The following is a 21,933-nucleotide window of genomic DNA, read 5'->3' on the forward strand; positions in this document are numbered from 1 at the left end:
CTTCCTTCTACACGCACCTCTTGCTCTCGTAAGAGCAGAGGAAAAACGGCCCTTATCAGGGCCATCAATTTTATTCCCCAAGAGAGCATATTATGTCAGTCACTGTCCAAGGCTGGAACCCTGGCCTCTCCTATCTCTGCCTCCTAAACAGGCTAGTTTGTCTCATTGCGGGGCGACTCACTCTTCGAATTTCATTATTATTGTACTTGACTACATTTTTCTTTATCCTTACTTACTGCACTTTTGCTGTTGCTGTTGTTGTTGTTATTATTATTATTATTATTATTATTATTATTATTATTATTATTATTATAACTATCACCTCCTAGATATTAATTAATGAATTATTGTACTCAGTACTCAAGATTATTATTATTATTATTATTATTATTATTATTATTATTATTATTATTATTTTCTGTTACTCTTAGATTTTTCCTTGAACCTAGAGGAACCACTAGCTTTTTTTTTTTCTTTTCGTTTTCCTTCTATCCTAGACCAGAGAGACAATAACTACTCTTCTAGGAAATTTTGGTGGCCCTGAAAAGGGCCGTTTGGTAAAGCTCCAGCCATAAGACAAGCACCGGACTTAGGCACGTTCGCCACGGATGCGGCGGGCGAGCTGGATGTCCTTAGGCATGATGGTGACACGCTTGGCGTGGATGGCACACAAGTTGGTGTCTTCAAAAAGACCCACCAGGTAGGCCTCACTGGCCTCCTGCAAGGCCATGACAGCCGAGCTCTGGAAGCGCAGGTCGGTCTTGAAGTCCTGAGCTATCTCTCTCACCAGCCGCTGGAAGGGCAGCTTGCGGATCAGAAGCTCAGTGCTCTTCTGGTAGCGCCTGATCTCACGCAGGGCCACGGTGCCGGGCCTGTAACGATGAGGCTTCTTCACTCCTCCGGTGGCAGGCGCGCTCTTACGGGCAGCCTTGGTGGCCAGTTGCTTGCGCGGGGCCTTGCCTCCGGTAGATTTACGTGCAGTCTGCTTAGTACGGGCCATCACGTGCTCACTGTCGACTCGTCCCAGGAAGAATGGTGCGGGGGCTTGCTGCCCGGCTGTTTTATTGCTTCGCTTCCCCCACCCTCGGTAGCAGCTGCACTCCCATTGGCCGGGCGGTGCTGACGTCACCGGGGCCAGGCACTTTCAACAAAAGCGAGGGGTCGCGAGTGCCAGCCGCATTCTAGCTCTGAACTCGCAGCTCTACTGATCTATCATGACCGGACGAGGCAAGGGAGGCAAGGGACTCGGCAAAGGAGGCGCCAAGCGTCACAGGAAGGTGCTCCGAGACAACATCCAGGGCATCACTAAGCCTGCCATCAGACGTCTCGCTCGCAGAGGTGGAGTCAAGCGTATTTCGGGACTTATCTACGAGGAGACCCGTGGCGTGCTCAAGGTATTCCTGGAGAACGTTATCCGGGATGCCGTCACCTACACCGAGCACGCCAAGAGGAAGACTGTGACCGCCATGGATGTCGTCTATGCTCTCAAGAGGCAGGGACGCACCCTGTACGGTTTCGGTGGTTAAGTCTCCTCCGAGCGTGCTCCCGTTTGTGAGCATGCAGTATTTAAAAAACGGCCCTTTTCAGGGCCACCACTTACCTCTCAAAAGAGCACAGAGTCCCACTTACAGTACTCCTCTAACGTAGCTTGCGCTATTCTCCCTCTCAAAACAGTCATCTCCCCGAAACCTGCACGGAAAAAAAAGCCCTCATTATCAGTTATGATGTCTACATTTTAATGCTAACAAGAGAAAACAAACATTATCTTCCTTGCCGTGCACATCTGATACACAAAGTATTGTAAATATACTACTTTAAGTATCCTTTCCTCTCTAGTTAAGTGTGTGTTCTTACATGCATAGGTCGGTAGTATCCAGCAGTCAAGAACAGAATTATACAGCATTAATGAAATGAAATCTATAATGTACTTCCTTCTTCCTTCCCTTCTGAAAATTAAATATTAAGAGGGGCCTGGAGCTACTTCACTCATTTCCCCCTTAAATAAATAACCTCAAAGGTAAGGCTATTCTTGTGCTCTCCTGGCTAATGTTACAGATGCCCTCATATTTGCAGTGTCTCATTATTGTTATTATTATCATTATTATTAGGAGAGTTGTCTGAACTGCTCTATCACTTCAGGATTTTTCCATACTTCTGTAAGATAGCTATACCAGCATGATAGACAAACAGCTCTTATCTTAAGGTGTTGGTGGCCCTGAAAAGGGCCGTTTATTTATATTTTTCCGGTGAGCCAACGCCCTGACCGAGAACAGGAACTTAAGCCTTCTTCTCAGTCTTCTTAGGCAGGAGCACTGCCTGGATGTTGGGCAGAACACCACCCTGGGCAATGGTCACTCCGGACAGCAACTTGTTCAACTCCTCGTCGTTACGGATGGCCAACTGTAAGTGACGAGGGATGATCCTGGTCTTCTTGTTGTCACGGGCTGCATTGCCCGCCAACTCAAGAACTTCAGCTGCCAGGTATTCCATGACTGCGGCCAGGTACACAGGAGCCCCAGCACCCACTCGCTCAGCGTAGTTTCCCTTGCGGAGGAGACGGTGGATACGGCCGACAGGGAACTGCAGGCCTGCACGGCTGGAGCGACTCTTGGACTTGCCCTTAACTTTTCCTCCCTTTCCTCGTCCTGACATGATGCTCTGCTGCTCTACTTCGAAAATGATACCGAATCACTCTGCGCACCAGTTTTGTAGCCTGCAAGGTTGCTCAACGTTACGAGCCAACCAATAAGGCTGCAGTAAGCTTGCGCTCATTGGCTAGTCGCATGCAGCCCTCTCGGTCTTAAAAAGAATTGCAAGGGGCCCGCAAAATTTATGCTCAGAGATACGAACTCGAGTCGTTTATCTCTGAGCATAACATCGATATCCTCCTGCTAGGGGAAACATGGCTGAAACCTCATATGCCCTTCAAAATTAAAAACTTTGCGGTATACCGCAAAGATAGAATTGACAGAGAGGGCGGGGGCGTGGCCGTGCTGATTAAGTCCAAGCTTACTCATCACGTCATAGACCCCCTCCCTCTCGGAGCTATTGAGTCTCTCGGTATCGAGATTAGACACAGTAATTATCATTATCGTATTTTTGCGGCCTATCTCCCCCCCAGTGCTCCGCTTCATACAGCGGAGCTTGATATCTTGCTTAATAATCCTAGCCATACGCCCTCTATCATCGGAGGCGACTTGAATTCCAAGCACACCGACTGGAACTCCAGGACTATAAATCCTAGGGGGAGAATACTCCAGCAACATATGGTAGATACCGACATCAGTGTATATGCTCCCACGGAGCCCACCTTCTATCCGGATAATGGTGGCCCGCCTGATGTCCTAGATGTCGCAGTCACCAAATATTACAGCAGGGCTATTGATTTTCTAGTCCCTGATGAATTAAATTCTGACCACAAGCCTATCATCTTTAATCTTACCTGGGTTAGGCTCGACGAGCCGTCTCTTCCTACTTCTAAGCTAAACCTTGACTACCACAAATTCACGTGGCATGTCAATAAAAACCTGAAAACATTTCCGATTACTAGCACGAATGATGTTGACCGCGCGATTGCGCACCTTAACAATAAGGTCTGCAACGCCCGGAAATACATCATTCGAGCTGCTAAATTTAATAACAATAATAATAATAATCATTCTCAGTACTCTCCCAGTTCTGAGAATGACACTACTCCGGATCTCCTTAAGGATTTGATCCAAATTAAAAATAGATATAGGAAGAGGTGGCAACGATTCCGGGACCCAGCTGACAGGGCGGAATACCAGGAACTAGCCCGCGAAGTCCGCAATCGCTTGCTGGAACGTAAGATTGAAAGATGGGAGGAATTCTGCCGACATCTTTCGGAGCACGAGTCAGAGCGCGACTTTTGGCGTGTAACTCGCGGTCTGACTCGAACCCAGGAACCCCGGCGTGCCATCCATGGACGGCACGGCCTGGTGTTCTCCCCCTATGATAAAGCCGAGGCTTTTGCGGATACCATTGAAAGCCAGTGCGTAACTCACAACTTAGCTGACGATGACGATGACGATGACGAACGACGGACCCGTGAGATACGCAGAAAAGCCTTGGCTTTCGAAAGACAATGGACACCAGACTTTAACGTACCTGACTTCCAGCCCCGCGAGGTTCGCAGGGTAATTAAAAATTTAAATGAGAAGAAGTCTCCCGGTGATGACAGGGTTTCTAATAAGGAAATCAAATCACTGCCATATAGAGCAGTAATCTTCCTAGCTACCATATTTTCGGCCTGTATCAAACTGGGATACTTCCCTGACGTCTGGAAGACTGGTAAAATGATAGTCTTCCCGAAGCCAGGGAAGGATAAATTATTCCCACAAAATTATCGTCCGATAACCCTGTTATCACATATCTCTAAGATATTCGAGAGACTTCTTCTCTCACGCCTTAACGGATACCTTAGCACCCGCAACATACTGCGACCTGAGCAGTTTGGGTTCAGGTCCAGGCGCAGTGCCCCCCTTGCGGTGCTGCGCCTGACACAGTATGTCACAAGGTCGTTCAATATGCGCCGTAGCGTGCCAGCAGTATTTTTCGATGTAGAGAAAGCTTTTGACACTGTCTGGCACGATAATCTCATAGTGAAACTTCTGGAACTATATAAAGTTCCTTCTTACCTTGTCAAAATTATCCAGTCATATTTGACTAACAGGAAATTTTATATTTCCTGTGAAGGGGAGCAATCCACCCCTCGGGTACTTAGAGCTGGAGTCCCACAGGGTGGAGTGCTAAGCCCCACACTCTACGGCCTATATGTGAACGATCTTCCCACACTAGATGGAGTTGAGATCCAGCAGTATGCGGATGACATAGCCATTTACATCGGCATGAAACGAAATGACTATGCCGTCCGACGACTGCAACAATGGATCGATTCCTTCCGGGAGTGGTGTCTCCGGAACAAGGTGAAAATAAATGCGGAGAAAACACAAGCAATTATTTTCACCCGGCGCCGGCCTAGCCTTGATCGCCTCACTATTAATAAAGTCCCCGTGTCTTGGACTAACAAAATTAAATACCTTGGCCTAATTCTGGACAGAACTTTGTCCTGGAGATGCAATATAGAACAGGCCAGACAGCGTGCCACAGCACGGATGAAAGCGCTGAGACCTCTGCTAGGCAATAAGTATATCTCTACCACCATCAAGAGAAATATTTACCTAGCATGTATCAGGCCCATCCTGCTGTATGGCTGCGAGGCCTGGGGCTATATTGCAAAGACTCCACTGTCAAAATTACAAACTTTTCAGAATAAGACACTACGAATGATGACCAGAGCACCTTATCTGAAATCTAACAAGAGGATACGGGCTGAGCTTCGTATCCCCACACTTAGATCTCAGATAAATAAAGTAGTGAGGATGACCAGGGCTAGGATCCTCTCGAACCTATCAGAGGACCCTGGTATTCTATTACTAAAACGGATCATGAGGACCAAGAAGCCGAGTACTCGCCTGAAGTACCGTGGCCCTTGGATCCTCTATGACCTGCCTTAATTTTTCGAACCTACCAACCCTTTCGGCCTTTTGCAAATTGACACATTCCTCTCACTAAATATCTCAAAATTCTTTCCCTGGTAGGGGCTGTTTGTTAAGAAGGGCTTTTATATTTAATACTTCACTCCGACTCCTTTATTTGAAAACAAATTAGTAGCGAATTGGGGGTTTCTTTTCTGACGATAGACCTCTGGCCTATCTGACAGATGGTTTTTCCCCCGCCAGTGCAGTGAGATCAGAGACTTCCTGCCTCATTGGCCAAACCTAGGAAACAGATGAGTAGGGGGGCATCATTTTCGCCCCGGGGCTCCCACCCACTGGCCATCAACAAAAAAAAAAAAAAAAAAAAAAGCAAAATTTACTTTCTAGGAGACATCCGAGACAACCATGCCACCCAAGACAAGCGGAAAGGCAGCCAAGAAAGCCGGCAAGGCCCAGAAGAACATCTCCAAGGGAGACAAGAAGAAGAAGCGCAAGAGGAAGGAAAGCTATGCCATCTACATCTACAAGGTGCTTAAACAGGTACATCCTGATACTGGCATCTCCAGCAAGGCGATGAGCATCATGAACAGCTTTGTCAACGACATCTTCGAGCGCATCGCCGCTGAGGCTTCCCGTCTGGCCCACTACAACAAGCGCTCCACCATCACCAGTCGGGAGATCCAGACTGCCGTCCGCCTCCTGTTGCCCGGTGAGCTGGCCAAGCACGCCGTCAGTGAGGGTACCAAGGCAGTTACCAAATACACCAGCTCCAAGTAAGGTGCCAGGTTTTCTGCCTTGCTGCATTCTTAACAAACGGCCCTTTTCAGGGCCACCACACCTTTAAAAAAAAGAGCAGCATCTGTTAGCCTTGTTATCAACTCCACTCTGATTTTATCTATCTGTCCTACTTCATATACATCGAAAGACAGTGCAAAACATTCAAATCATAAGCTAACGAGGGAAGAACTACTACTACTACTACTACTACTACTGCATTACCTTATTGCTAAAAATCCTCCTGCTTTGTCCTTTACAATGAAAACCAGACCAACCCCCATGGCACTACAGCCCCTAAGCAAGCAGGCTGAGTGGACCTCAAAGCAGCCATTAGAACGAGGTAAAATTCCTTTGCCTGGCCGGGAATTGAACCCGGGCCCCCCAGCTACGAGGCAGGCACGCTGCCCCTGCGCTACAGCGCCGGCCCCTTCACAACCACCTTCATTAATTATTATTATTATTATTATTATTATTATTATTATTATTATTATTATTATTATTATTATTACAACCCTAGACACTTCCCGTGTGTGTGTGCGCGCGCGCGCCAGCGCGCGCGTTTTTTTGGGGTTAGGTTACGAGAAGTGGGGTTAAGTCGAGTTAGGTTACGTTTCGCCGCGGAGCGCGACAACCACCCGCGCCCGCTCCGCGACGGCGACCTCCGAGCACACCCCTGCACCATTGCCAACGCCCCCGCGCCACAAAGACCTCCAGGAAACTCGCTTTGCGGTTCGTATGGACGTTTCAAGCTCCGTTCTCTCGCCAACGGCCATACCATGTTGAATACACCGGTTCTCGTCCGATCACCGCAGTTAAGCAACATTGGGCGTGGTCAGTACTTGGATGGGTGACCGCTTGGGAACACCACGTGCCGTTGGCTCAATTCCCTTTTTACCAAGTTTCCCAGTCCCAGTACGACAACTTACTTTCAACTTTTGCCTCAGGCCAGCAGAAATTGCTTAAATCACGTTTTTTGTTACGTCTGAAACTAGCTAGACCTTTTGCTGCTCTTCGACCCCGTGTGGCTATACAGGAACGAAGCTTAGCGTAGTATTGCATTTCCTCCTAGGTGACCGGCCTAACCTGGCGGCGGCGACATCATTATTATTATTATTATTATTATTATTATTATTATTATTATTATTATTATTATTATTATTATTATTATTCGTGTCTCTCTCTCTCTCTCTCTCTCTCTCTCTCTCTCTCTGTGTGTGTGTGTGTGTGTGTGTGTGTGTGTGTGTGTGTGTGTGTCGACCTAGGGGACCCTTGCTGAGCCTAGCACCGCTTCCAATTACTCGTGCCAGGATTTTAACTTTCGTACCTCCTATCGTACGTCCCTATGTCTAAACTTGCTGTTCTTATTCTTTTAGGTTAGTGTAGCTTATCCTGCAGGCCTCTTATGGCACATAACATCATTCTACGTCCTATTTCTCCCAATATTAAGATTATTAAAGGGCGGAACGAGGCTTCCAAACTCCCCGCCCACCTTGAAAATCGCGAGGAAGGTGGTTTCCATGCAACGTCATCGACACTGTCGTGATTACAATGAAAGCCATGTCCTAGCAACCGACCGCGGCATTTAGCAGCCCCTCAAAGAGTCGAACAATTTCCTTTTATGTTCTTCCAGGTAAGTAGCTATTCAAATTACGACACGGTTCGGCAATAAGTTACAAGTTTGTAGTACGCTCGTGTCTCTCCCGGGCTTCCTTACGAACGGTAGGGCACCAGTGCAGTACAGTGGCCTACACACAGCCCGCTATCTTCGAAGTGCGTGTGTTGCGATGTAACGTAGTTTTGAAGCCTAGGAACTTGTAAAACTCTTTCATTTCTATCAAAGACGAGACGCCCTTCAAATAAGACTGAGAAGGTAACCTTTTGACGACAAGGGTTAGTTCAAAGAGTCGTGACGTTTTAGGTTAGGTGAAGGGAGGAAAGCACTCGTTTTTGTTGTTTGTACGTCAGCTGACCGATCTTTTGGCAAGTGATAAATTGAGTAGAACGAATCGGAACTCCGGATAGTTACTGTTACCGTCCTAGAATTAAAATTAGACCATTCTGAGCCCTACTTGACAGGTTCGACACCGGCTCACTCGCGTGATATTTCGATGGTCTGTAGATATGGGCGCATAAAAAGAACTCCTGCGGGACAAACTTCCGGCACCTCGGCATCTACGAAAGGCGTAAGATAATAGTGAACATAACCTTACTAGTAGTACCACCACCACCATTACTGCTACTAATACGACTATTACTTAAGGCAGTGGACAATTTCGAACTCAAGCAATAATGTGTCCATTTGCTGACCACCTGATCACTGCCTCTTGCCTTACTACTACAGGCTAGCGTTCAAGGAAAGAAAGAAAGAAAGAAAGAAAGAAAGAAAGAAAGAAAGAAAGAAAGAAAGAAAGAAATAAGTTACCGTTCTTCCCAAGTCAGGTTAGGATTTCTGCATCAGACACGGCTAGGGCTGATCGTGGATCTACTAATACCTAACATGCTCAATTGTGCACCGTTATATCATCACCAGTCGTGAAGTCACAGCTGCATCTTCTAATTACAGGGTAGATGCTACATATTTTGGGCAATATATAACCCAGGTTTGGCTTGGATAACCTAAAAATATTCAGGTACTGGGTCTGGCCTGGTTATATCAAGTGTCACCCTAGATCAGCAGGGCTAAGAATCATCAGGTCTCTGTCATGAATTTAAATGGCTTAGTACCCCTCATTATGGTGTACCTCTCTTCATATTTGAGGGAAGAGGAGTAAAACTTAAAACTTTATTGCCTGTCTTAAACCAACTGCTTTCTTTGGGGTATTGTCTAGCACAAACTTCTAAGGCGACCACATCACCCAGCCCGATGCTCGAATACTGCTTGGGCAGGGGTGTAGGTGGTGGTTAGTGGTTGCAAGAAGGGTCCTGGAAGGGAGGGATAATAAGCCAGTACGCCACTTGCTCTTAAGTCTGTACCTTTCATTATACGGTTTCATTAACTATTTTTTACACCTGCCCTGTAGTATGGTACCATTTAGTAAGAGGTCTCTAGAGTTTGGCCTAGTACAACCTTCAATGAAAGTAGTTTTCAGGAGTGGTTAGGTACCCCTATACTTACTTTCTTTCTTTCTTTCTTTCTTTCTTTCTTTCTTTCTTTCTTAGATTACAAGGTGTCGGTAAAACAGCTGATCGTTGCTTATGTACAAAAAAATGTTCATACATGGGCTTTCATTCGCTGAGGTAAATGATAATGATAATAATAATAATAATAATAATAATAATAATAATAATAATAATAATAATAATGGCAAGAACACAAAGGGTCCTTTTCTCTGCAGCTGATTTTTAGCATGAAGGACAGAGGCTGTCATGATGATGATGATTACCGAGTGATACCGTTAAGCTAAAACCCAGTAGGGGATTAATATTAACAGCAGGGAACGTTGTGCAGAATCATTCAGTAAAGATGTAATGGCAGGGGGGGGGGGGAAGAGGGCGTTCAGTATAATACACCATCAACCCAAGTACAGTGCATATTTAGCTCTATGTTATGTTATGCTCTCTCTGCTCTCTGTACCTTTATTTGGCCCTACAACTTGTCTCACCAAGTGAAGGAGATCTTACACATAGTTACTGTACTGTACTTAATTTCACGCTGACTTCAACTGCTAGTAGGATACGCACGTCGAGTCGAACCATGCAGAAACCTGCACGATTTCAAACGACTGCCGACTAGATAGCGACTAGGCCGAAGAAAGAAAGGGCATCTTATAAATCGAGAGCGACAATTCATTTTCGAGGTTAGGGTTACCGCATGGTTCTCTTAGCCAAAGAAATCATGAAACCATTTTGCGAGTAAAAACTGATGTTACCTGAATTTTGGATACAGTTATTACTACCATCATCATCATCATCATCATCATCATCATCATCATCATCATCATACGCTACTCTGTATGATGAAGGTGGGTAGCAAGATCGAGTCTCGGCGCGATCAGTTGGCTTCAAATTCTGCTTCACCTCGTTCAGAGTATACATATTCAAGGTAAAAACAAGAGCTTCTCTCAAAAAATAAACTCCTATTGAAGGGTCATTAAACACAACTTCTTCTTCTTCTTCTTCTTCTTCTTCTTCTTCTTCTTCTTCTTCTTCTTCTTATTATTATTATTATTATTATTATTATTATTATTATTATTATTATTATTATTATTATTATTATTATTATTATTCCTTTCTTTCTTTCTTTCTTTCTTTCTTTCTTTCTTTCTTTCTTTCTTTCTTTCAGGACCATTTAAGTGAGATGTTAGCTGTATGAGTGTTGCAGCACCTCAAACCTTTACATTTTTTCCTTGTAAGTTGTGGCAATGTCTTGCAGAGAAGTTTGTTGGGAAACCATGGTCCTTCCTTCCTTCCTTCCTTCCTTCCTTCCTTCCTTCCTTCCTTCTTTCCTTCCTTCCTTCCTTCCTTCCATCCATCCAATAAATCTGCTGAGTTGCTGTCTCAAAGGGTCTCTCATCCTAAAGAAATTTGACCGAAGGTAAGGGATGTTGCCAGGTCTATCAAACTGACAGACTTATCATCTCCTGGTACAGGAAATCTGTTCTTTGAAGAGTCTGGACTGACTGCCCCTTCCTCCGTCACGGTGTTCTCAATCCTGCCTTCGCAGCCCACTGGAGGCAGTAAGATACGACTCACAATGCCTCCATCCAGCAGGCGAGGGGTGAAGCCTCTCCTGAGGCGGTACAGGCTCTGTAGCGAACTGGAAATTTAATTATGCCCTAAGAAACATCTAGAGGTTCCCTTGGGCAGGCTGTCCCTTTTCCCAACCTGAGCTTTCGACCCCCGACAGGGGCTGAAAGCTGCTGGATGTGAGAGACTGTACAGAGTTGAGAGCCTTATAAATAGAGGCCTAAAGGCTAGGACTTTACGAGATTGGCGCTACCTGCAGGAAAGCAGGAGTCGAACGAGTCATGGAGGCTAGCTTCTAACTTATGTCCTTTATCCTGTAGGTCCTTTCAAGCAAAGCTACAAGAGGCAGATTACAGCAGGTCTGCTTCACTCTGTGGAAAACTACCTAAAGGCTGACTTGCCTTTGCTCTCACTCGGAAGGGGTTAGAGCCTGAGGATGGCCGTTCAGCTCCATTGCTAGAGGAAGGATTGGGCTTCCTTCAGGTAAGAGGGGGTCACTCCCGGGGGCGTCGCGACGACGACGGCCGCCCCTAAACGTCGGCATGGAGAGGCGGCTGGTGAAATGCTGCCCATCGAACGCACCTCCATCAGGACGCCCGAAGCAAGGTGACGAGTACTTCTGCCACCTGAGGAGCAGCGTCAAACCTTTGACTATCCCTTCCTAACCGAACCCTGATTGTAACCCACCCCTTAAAGACGCAGGGAGCACGAGAAAGGAGCTAGGAAGCACGTCCCCAACTTGTCGCCGCGCAACCCACCCGACAGCCAGCCACTGCTGTTTCCTGCGCGGTCCGAGTAGCCTGATACACTCAGATAACCAGGGGAGAGCGCGAACACATTCTGATCGTGACCATGGCTGACACAGCAACAGCATCGGCAGCATCTGCACCCGCCTCGGCTCCGGCCCAGGCGTCGCCCAAGAAGAGCAAGGCTTCTGCATCGAAGAAACCTCGCACCAAGCCTGCCCATCCGAAAACCTCCGAGATGGTGGGCAGTGCCATCAAGAGCCTAAAGGAACGAGGTGGATCTTCTCTGCAGGCTATCAAGAAGTACATCTCTGCCAACTACAAGGTGGACTCTGAGAAGCTGGCCCCTTTCATCAAGAAGTACCTGAAATCTGCCGTGGCTTCCGGAGAGCTGGTCCAGACCAAGGGGAAGGGAGCTTCAGGTTCCTTCAAGCTCGCTTCGGCTGCCAAGCCGGAGAAGGCCAGCGCAGCCCCTGTCAAGCGGTCCGCTGCCCCCAAGGAGAAGCGCATCCCCAAGGCGAAGAAGGCTGGTGGAGCCAAGGCTGCAGCCAAGAAAGCCATTTCCAAAAAGCCTGCTGAGAAGAAGAAGGCCGCTCCTGCTCCCAAACCCAAGCAGAAGGCTCCTTCCAAGGCTAAGAAGGCCGCCAAGGTGCCCACTAAGAAGCCTAAGGCACCTAAGCCTAAAAAGGCCGCTAAGCCCAAGGCCTCGCCTAAAAAGGCTCCAGCAAAAAGGAAGTGAGGACATTTCGTGTTCTTGCTTCCTTCTACACGCACCTCTTGCTCTCGTAAGAGCAGAGGAAAAACGGCCCTTATCAGGGCCATCAATTTTATTCCCCAAGAGAGCATATTATGTCAGTCACTGTCCAAGGCTGGAACCCTGGCCTCTCCTATCTCTGCCTCCTAAACAGGCTAGTTTGTCTCATTGCGGGGCGACTCACTCTTCGAATTTCATTATTATTGTACTTGACTACATTTTTCTTTATCCTTACTTACTGCACTTTTGCTGTTGCTGTTGTTGTTGTTATTATTATTATTATTATTATTATTATTATTATTATTATTATTATTATAACTATCACCTCCTAGATATTAATTAATGAATTATTGTACTCAGTACTCAAGATTATTATTATTATTATTATTATTATTATTATTATTATTATTATTATTATTTTCTGTTACTCTTAGATTTTTCCTTGAACCTAGAGGAACCACTAGCTTTTTTTTTTTCTTTTCGTTTTCCTTCTATCCTAGACCAGAGAGACAATAACTACTCTTCTAGGAAATTTTGGTGGCCCTGAAAAGGGCCGTTTGGTAAAGCTCCAGCCATAAGACAAGCACCGGACTTAGGCACGTTCGCCACGGATGCGGCGGGCGAGCTGGATGTCCTTAGGCATGATGGTGACACGCTTGGCGTGGATGGCACACAAGTTGGTGTCTTCAAAAAGACCCACCAGGTAGGCCTCACTGGCCTCCTGCAAGGCCATGACAGCCGAGCTCTGGAAGCGCAGGTCGGTCTTGAAGTCCTGAGCTATCTCTCTCACCAGCCGCTGGAAGGGCAGCTTGCGGATCAGAAGCTCAGTGCTCTTCTGGTAGCGCCTGATCTCACGCAGGGCCACGGTGCCGGGCCTGTAACGATGAGGCTTCTTCACTCCTCCGGTGGCAGGCGCGCTCTTACGGGCAGCCTTGGTGGCCAGTTGCTTGCGCGGGGCCTTGCCTCCGGTAGATTTACGTGCAGTCTGCTTAGTACGGGCCATCACGTGCTCACTGTCGACTCGTCCCAGGAAGAATGGTGCGGGGGCTTGCTGCCCGGCTGTTTTATTGCTTCGCTTCCCCCACCCTCGGTAGCAGCTGCACTCCCATTGGCCGGGCGGTGCTGACGTCACCGGGGCCAGGCACTTTCAACAAAAGCGAGGGGTCGCGAGTGCCAGCCGCATTCTAGCTCTGAACTCGCAGCTCTACTGATCTATCATGACCGGACGAGGCAAGGGAGGCAAGGGACTCGGCAAAGGAGGCGCCAAGCGTCACAGGAAGGTGCTCCGAGACAACATCCAGGGCATCACTAAGCCTGCCATCAGACGTCTCGCTCGCAGAGGTGGAGTCAAGCGTATTTCGGGACTTATCTACGAGGAGACCCGTGGCGTGCTCAAGGTATTCCTGGAGAACGTTATCCGGGATGCCGTCACCTACACCGAGCACGCCAAGAGGAAGACTGTGACCGCCATGGATGTCGTCTATGCTCTCAAGAGGCAGGGACGCACCCTGTACGGTTTCGGTGGTTAAGTCTCCTCCGAGCGTGCTCCCGTTTGTGAGCATGCAGTATTTAAAAAACGGCCCTTTTCAGGGCCACCACTTACCTCTCAAAAGAGCACAGAGTCCCACTTACAGTACTCCTCTAACGTAGCTTGCGCTATTCTCCCTCTCAAAACAGTCATCTCCCCGAAACCTGCACGGAAAAAAAAGCCCTCATTATCAGTTATGATGTCTACATTTTAATGCTAACAAGAGAAAACAAACATTATCTTCCTTGCCGTGCACATCTGATACACAAAGTATTGTAAATATACTACTTTAAGTATCCTTTCCTCTCTAGTTAAGTGTGTGTTCTTACATGCATAGGTCGGTAGTATCCAGCAGTCAAGAACAGAATTATACAGCATTAATGAAATGAAATCTATAATGTACTTCCTTCTTCCTTCCCTTCTGAAAATTAAATATTAAGAGGGGCCTGGAGCTACTTCACTCATTTCCCCCTTAAATAAATAACCTCAAAGGTAAGGCTATTCTTGTGCTCTCCTGGCTAATGTTACAGATGCCCTCATATTTGCAGTGTCTCATTATTGTTATTATTATCATTATTATTAGGAGAGTTGTCTGAACTGCTCTATCACTTCAGGATTTTTCCATACTTCTGTAAGATAGCTATACCAGCATGATAGACAAACAGCTCTTATCTTAAGGTGTTGGTGGCCCTGAAAAGGGCCGTTTATTTATATTTTTCCGGTGAGCCAACGCCCTGACCGAGAACAGGAACTTAAGCCTTCTTCTCAGTCTTCTTAGGCAGGAGCACTGCCTGGATGTTGGGCAGAACACCACCCTGGGCAATGGTCACTCCGGACAGCAACTTGTTCAACTCCTCGTCGTTACGGATGGCCAACTGTAAGTGACGAGGGATGATCCTGGTCTTCTTGTTGTCACGGGCTGCATTGCCCGCCAACTCAAGAACTTCAGCTGCCAGGTATTCCATGACTGCGGCCAGGTACACAGGAGCCCCAGCACCCACTCGCTCAGCGTAGTTTCCCTTGCGGAGGAGACGGTGGATACGGCCGACAGGGAACTGCAGGCCTGCACGGCTGGAGCGACTCTTGGACTTGCCCTTAACTTTTCCTCCCTTTCCTCGTCCTGACATGATGCTCTGCTGCTCTACTTCGAAAATGATACCGAATCACTCTGCGCACCAGTTTTGTAGCCTGCAAGGTTGCTCAACGTTACGAGCCAACCAATAAGGCTGCAGTAAGCTTGCGCTCATTGGCTAGTCGCATGCAGCCCTCTCGGTCTTAAAAAGAATTGCAAGGGGCCCGCAAAATTTAACATTCGAGAACAATCTGGCAACTTGTACGGACGCTACGTACTGCTTTCTCCCGCTGTGTGACTGGTGTGAGCTCTTTCTTGGTGGTGCAAACGTTAATACTTTACAGTATATACAGTGAATAGCTAAAGTGGATTAAGTACCAATCCTTTTGGCAAATTCCCTGCTATATAACTGGTAAGTGCTATCGCTTGCTGTTGTTTGCTTGCTCTGGTGTGCCTGTCTTGGTAACTTCGTAGTTGCATGATGGCTAACTCCCCGCCACCGGGAGGTGGTGGAGATGATTTCCCTCCTCTTGCTGACACGATAAAGCGCGCTAGGTGCGATAATCGCACTACGTCGGCATCTAGAGCCGGCTCTACCATTAATCTTCTCACTTCTCTCACAAGGGAGAAGTTTGAGGAATATTCCAGAACCGGTGACTTTCCGGCTCACTTGGCTGCCGCCTTCCGCAGCAATCATTCTGTGGCTAAGAAAATTAGAAACATGTACGCTAGAGAGAAACAGGCCAGAAGGGAACTACGTCCCAAGCCTGTTCCTACCTCTAATTCGTTTAGTGTGCTGGCTTCCTTGCCCACTGAGGGCAATATGTCTGCGGCTGATTTAGTCCCCCTCCCCCCTGCCCCCGCTCCTGCACCTCAACCCTCTACGAGCGCTGCCCCCTCTCAGCCTCCTAGGCCTGATAGGGTCGCGGGTTCGACCCCAAATAACAATGAGACAGGGCAGAGCTCCTCTCAAGGAAACCAGGGCGAGGCCATGGATGTTTCGACCCCGAAAAAAGTCTCTGTTCCCCCTATAGTGGTGCATGATAAATCAGAATATCAGCGCCACTATAATTACTTGAGGACCCGCTGCACTGGAAATATCAGAGTCATCAATACTAGGGATGCTCTGAAATTCCACGCGGAAAATGAGCAGGATTACCAACTGTTGAAACAGTATTTCGAGGAGAACAACAAGAGCTTTTACACGCACCAGCTCGCGAGTAAAAGGCTCCTCAAAGTGATCATTCGGAATATTGTTTCAACAGTAGACGTGGACTGGGTTCGAGAGGAACTCATAGCACTCGGATATCAACCACAGGACGTGTATCAGTACACGCGACGTGATGCTACGTCCAAGAAAGTGATACCCTTGAGTGTTATGAGTGTAACACTCCCGAAGGATAAATTCTCCGAGACCATTTACTCACTCAAATATTTGTGTGGGTGTGCGGTCAAAATTGAGGCTTTTAGGGGCCGTGAAGGCCCATCTCAATGCTATCGATGCCAGCGGTGGGGGCACACCGCTAATTACTGTAAAATGCCTAGGAGGTGCGTAAAGTGTGGTGAAAACCATGCAGCTGCTGCCTGCCCCCTAAACCCGGAGGCACCAGCTAAGTGCGCCAACTGCCAGGGCGAACACCCCGCCTCCTGGAGGGGATGCCAGCTGTTCCGGAACATTATGGAACAGAAAATGGTTAGGGAGGTCTTGAAAACCGAGAAGCGAAAGGTCCTCCCCCCCTCCCGCGAAGTTGATCCCAACTTCTCGTACGCAGCTGCTGCTGGAGGTGCCCAGGCGGCCCCCGCCCCTGCATCGAACCCTGCCCCCTCAGAGGAAGCGTCACCCATCTCCGACTTTTCGGGCATGAGTGACATTTTGAACCTTGTGAGGCAAATTAATTTTTCTAAACTGCTACCTATCATTAAAGACACGATGACCAAACTAAGGTCATGTGAAACAATGATAGACAAGATTGGAGTCCTGTTAAGTGCTGTTTTTCAGTACTTTTCAGAGCCCTAAAGAGGCTGTCATTGTTTGACTATGGACCTTAGGGTTTGTGCCTGGAATTGCAAGGGTGTTTCTGCTCAGAGATACGAACTCGAGTCGTTTATCTCTGAGCACAACATTGATATCCTCCTTCTAGGGGAAACATGGCTGAAACCCCATATGCCTTTCAAAATTAAGAACTTTGCGGTATACCGCAAAGATAGAGCTGACAGAGAGGGCGGGGGAGTGGCTGTGCTGATTAAGTCTAAGCTTACTCATCACGTCATCGACCCTCTCCCTCTTGGAGCTATTGAGTCTCTCGGTATCGAGATTAGACATGATAACTATCATTATCGAATTTTTGCGGCCTATCTCCCCCCCAAAGCTCCGCTTCACACGGCTGAGCTAGATATTTTACTTAATAATCAAAGCCATACGCCCTCTATCATTGGAGGCGACTTGAATTCCAAGCACACCGACTGGAACTCCAGGACTATTAATCCTAGGGGGAGAATACTCCAGCAACATTCACTTGATACTGACATCAGTGTATATGCCCCCACGGAGCCCACCTTCTATCCGGATAATGGTGGCCTACCTGATGTCTTAGATGTCGCAGTCACTAAGTATTACAACAGGGCTATTGATTTCTTAGTCCCTGACGAATTAAATTCGGATCATAAACCCATCATTTTCAATCTTACCTGGGTTAGGCTTGAAGAGCCGTCACTTCCTGTACCTAAATTAAATCTTGACTACCACAAATTCACGTGGCATGTCAACAAAAATTTGAAAACCTTTCCGGTCACCAGCGAGAATGATGTGGACCGTGCGATTGCGCACCTTAATAATAAGGTCAGCAATGCACGGAAATACATCATTCGAGCAGCCAAAATTAATAATAATAATAATAATAATAATCGTTCTCAGCACTGTCCTGGTTCTGAGGATGATACCACACCGGATCTCCTTAAGGATTTGATCCAAATTAAAAATAGATACAGGAAGAGATGGCAACGATTCCGGGACCCCGCTGACCGGGCGGAATACCAGGAATTAGCCCGCGAAGTCCGCAATCGCTTGCTGGAGCGTAAGATTGAAAGATGGGAGGAGTTCTGCCGACATCTTTCAGAGCATGAGTCAGAACGCGACTTTTGGCGTGTCACTCGCGGTCTGACTCGAACCCAGGAACCCCGGCGTGCCATCCACGGCCGGCACGGCCTGGTGTTCTCCCCTTATGATAAAGCTGAGGCTTTTGCGGATACTATTGAAAGCCAGTGCGTAACTCACAACTTAGCTGACGATGACGATGACGATGACGAACGACGGACCCGTGAGATACGCAGAAAAGCCTTGGCTTTCGAAAGACAATGGACACCTGACTTTAACGTACCTGACTTCCAGCCTCGCGAGGTTCGCAGGGCTATTAAAAATTTAAACGAGAAGAAGTCTCCCGGTGATGACAGGGTTACAAATAAAGAAATTAAGTCACTGCCATACAGGGCAGTAATTTTCTTAGCTACCATTTTTTCGGCCTGCATAAAACTGGGATACTTCCCTGACGTCTGGAAGACTGGAAAAATGATAGTCTTCCCGAAGCCAGGGAAGGATAAATTATTCCCTCAAAATTATCGTCCGATAACCCTGTTATCACATATCTCTAAGATATTCGAGAGACTTCTTCTCTCACGCCTCAATGGATACCTAAGCACCCGCAACATACTGCGACCTGAGCAGTTTGGGTTCAGGTCCAGGCGCAGTGCCCCCCTTGCGGCGCTGCGCCTGACACAGTATGTCACAAGGTCGTTCAATATGCGCCGTAGCGTGCCAGCAGTATTTTTCGACGTAGAGAAAGCTTTCGACACTGTCTGGCACGATAATTTAATAGTGAAACTTCTGGAACTATATCAAGTTCCTACATACCTAGTCAAAATTATTCAGTCATATTTGACTAACAGGAAATTTTATATTTCCTGTGAAGGGGAGCAATCTACCCCTCGGGCACTCAGAGCTGGAGTCCCACAGGGTGGAGTGCTGAGCCCCACTCTCTACGGCCTATATGTGAACGATCTTCCCACACGAGACGGAGTAGAGATCCAGCAGTATGCGGATGACATAGCCATTTACATCGGCATGAAACGAAATGACTATGCCGTCCGACGACTGCAACAATGGATCGATTCCTTCTGGGAGTGGTGTCTCCGGAACAAGGTGAAAATAAATGCGGACAAAACACAGGCAATTGTTTTCACCCGGCGCCGGCCTAACCTTGATCGCCTCACTATTAATAACGTCCCCGTGTCTTGGACTAACCAAATTAAATACCTTGGCCTAATATTGGACAGAACTTTGTCCTGGAGATACAATATAGAACAGGCCCGGCAGCGTGCCACGGCACGGATGAAAGCACTGAGACCTCTGCTAGGCAATAAATATATCTCTACCACCATCAAGAGAAATATTTACCTAGCATGTATTAGGCCCATCCTGCTGTATGGCTGCGAGGCCTGGGGCTATATTGCCAAGACTCCGCTTTCCAAATTACAAACCTTTCAGAATAAGACACTACGAATGATGACCAGAGCACCATATCTGAAATCTAACAAGAGGATACGGGCTGAGCTTCGTATCCCCACACTTAGATCTCAGATAAATAAAATAGTGAGGATGACCAGGGCTAGGATCCTCTCGAACCTATCAGAGGACCCTGGTATTCTTTTATTAAAACGGATCATGAGGACCAAGAAGCCGCGGACTCGCCTGAAGTACCGTGGCCCTTGGATCACTTATGATCTGTTTTAAAATTCGAACCTGCCAACCCTTTCGGCCTTTTGCAAATTAATACCAATGACCCACTAAATTACGTCAAAATTTTTCCCCTGTTAAGTGCCGTTTGTTAAGAAGGACCCAATTTCCTAGTAAATTACTCTCTTGAGCACAAACTAGTAGCGATGAGGGGGTTTCTTCTCTGACGATAGGCCCTTGGTCTATCTGACAGATTGCTTTATCCCCCACCAGTGTAGCGCGAACAGAGACTTCCTGCCTCATCGGCAAACCTTGGAAACAGATGAGTAGGGGGGCATTATTTTCGCCCCGGGGCTCCCATCCACTGGCCATCAACAAAAAAAAAAAAAAAAAAAAAAAAAAAAAAACCGCAAAATTTACTTTCTAGGAGACATCCGAGACAACCATGCCACCCAAGACAAGCGGAAAGGCAGCCAAGAAAGCCGGCAAGGCCCAGAAGAACATCTCCAAGGGAGACAAGAAGAAGAAGCGCAAGAGGAAGGAAAGCTATGCCATCTACATCTACAAGGTGCTTAAACAGGTACATCCTGATACTGGCATCTCCAGCAAGGCGATGAGCATCATGAACAGCTTTGTCAACGACATCTTCGAGCGCATCGCCGCTGAGGCTTCCCGTCTGGCCCACTACAACAAGCGCTCCACCATCACCAGTCGGGAGATCCAGACTGCCGTCCGCCTCCTGTTGCCCGGTGAGCTGGCCAAGCACGCCGTCAGTGAGGGTACCAAGGCAGTTACCAAATACACCAGCTCCAAGTAAGGTGCCAGGTTTTCTGCCTTGCTGCATTCTTAACAAACGGCCCTTTTCAGGGCCACCACACCTTTAAAAAAAAGAGCAGCATCTGTTAGCCTTGTTATCAACTCCACTCTGATTTTATCTATCTGTCCTACTTCATATACATCGAAAGACAGTGCAAAACATTCAAATCATAAGCTAACGAGGGAAGAACTACTACTACTACTACTACTACTACTGCATTACCTTATTGCTAAAAATCCTCCTGCTTTGTCCTTTACAATGAAAACCAGACCAACCCCCATGGCACTACAGCCCCTAAGCAAGCAGGCTGAGTGGACCTCAAAGCAGCCATTAGAACGAGGTAAAATTCCTTTGCCTGGCCGGGAATTGAACCCGGGCCCCCCAGCTACGAGGCAGGCACGCTGCCCCTGCGCTACAGCGCCGGCCCCTTCACAACCACCTTCAGTAATTATTATTATTATTATTATTATTATTATTATTATTATTATTATTATTATTATTATTATTATTACAACCCTAGACACTTCCCGTGTGTGTGTGCGCGCGCGCGCCAGCGCGCGCGTTTTTTTGGGGTTAGGTTACGAGAAGTGGGGTTAAGTCGAGTTAGGTTACGTTTCGCCGCGGAGCGCGACAACCACCCGCGCCCGCTCCGCGACGGCGACCTCCGAGCACACCCCTGCACCATTGCCAACGCCCCCGCGCCACAAAGACCTCCAGGAAACTCGCTTTGCGGTTCGTATGGACGTTTCAAGCTCCGTTCTCTCGCCAACGGCCATACCATGTTGAATACACCGGTTCTCGTCCGATCACCGCAGTTAAGCAACATTGGGCGTGGTCAGTACTTGGATGGGTGACCGCTTGGGAACACCACGTGCCGTTGGCTCAATTCCCTTTTTACCAAGTTTCCCAGTCCCAGTACGACAACTTACTTTCAACTTTTGCCTCAGGCCAGCAGAAATTGCTTAAATCACGTTTTTTGTTACGTCTGAAACTAGCTAGACCTTTTGCTGCTCTTCGACCCCGTGTGGCTATACAGGAACGAAGCTTAGCGTAGTATTGCATTTCCTCCTAGGTGACCGGCCTAACCTGGCGGCGGCGACATCATTATTATTATTATTATTATTATTATTATTATTATTATTATTATTATTATTATTATTATTATTATTATTCGTGTCTCTCTCTCTCTCTCTCTCTCTCTCTCTCTCTCTGTGTGTGTGTGTGTGTGTGTGTGTGTGTGTGTGTGTGTGTGTGTCGACCTAGGGGACCCTTGCTGAGCCTAGCACCGCTTCCAATTACTCGTGC

The 21,933-nt window shown here is 47.4% G+C and overlaps 2 non-coding genes across 2 annotated transcripts; both read left to right on the top strand.

Moving 5' to 3' along the window:
* Window positions 1–7,057: 7,057 nt before the first annotated feature.
* On the top strand, window positions 7,058–7,176 carry LOC137500676 (5S ribosomal RNA). The gene has a single exon (XR_011018185.1). It is a non-coding gene; the product is annotated as a 5S ribosomal RNA (ribosomal RNA).
* Window positions 7,177–21,392: 14,216 nt separating this feature from the next.
* Window positions 21,393–21,511, top strand: LOC137500677 (5S ribosomal RNA). Its single transcript, XR_011018186.1, has one exon. It is a non-coding gene; the product is annotated as a 5S ribosomal RNA (ribosomal RNA).
* Window positions 21,512–21,933: the final 422 nt, after the last annotated feature.

The sequence above is a fragment of the Anabrus simplex genome, chromosome 4 (genome assembly GCF_040414725.1).
Source record: "Anabrus simplex isolate iqAnaSimp1 chromosome 4, ASM4041472v1, whole genome shotgun sequence".
NCBI lineage: Eukaryota > Metazoa > Arthropoda > Insecta > Orthoptera > Tettigoniidae > Anabrus > Anabrus simplex.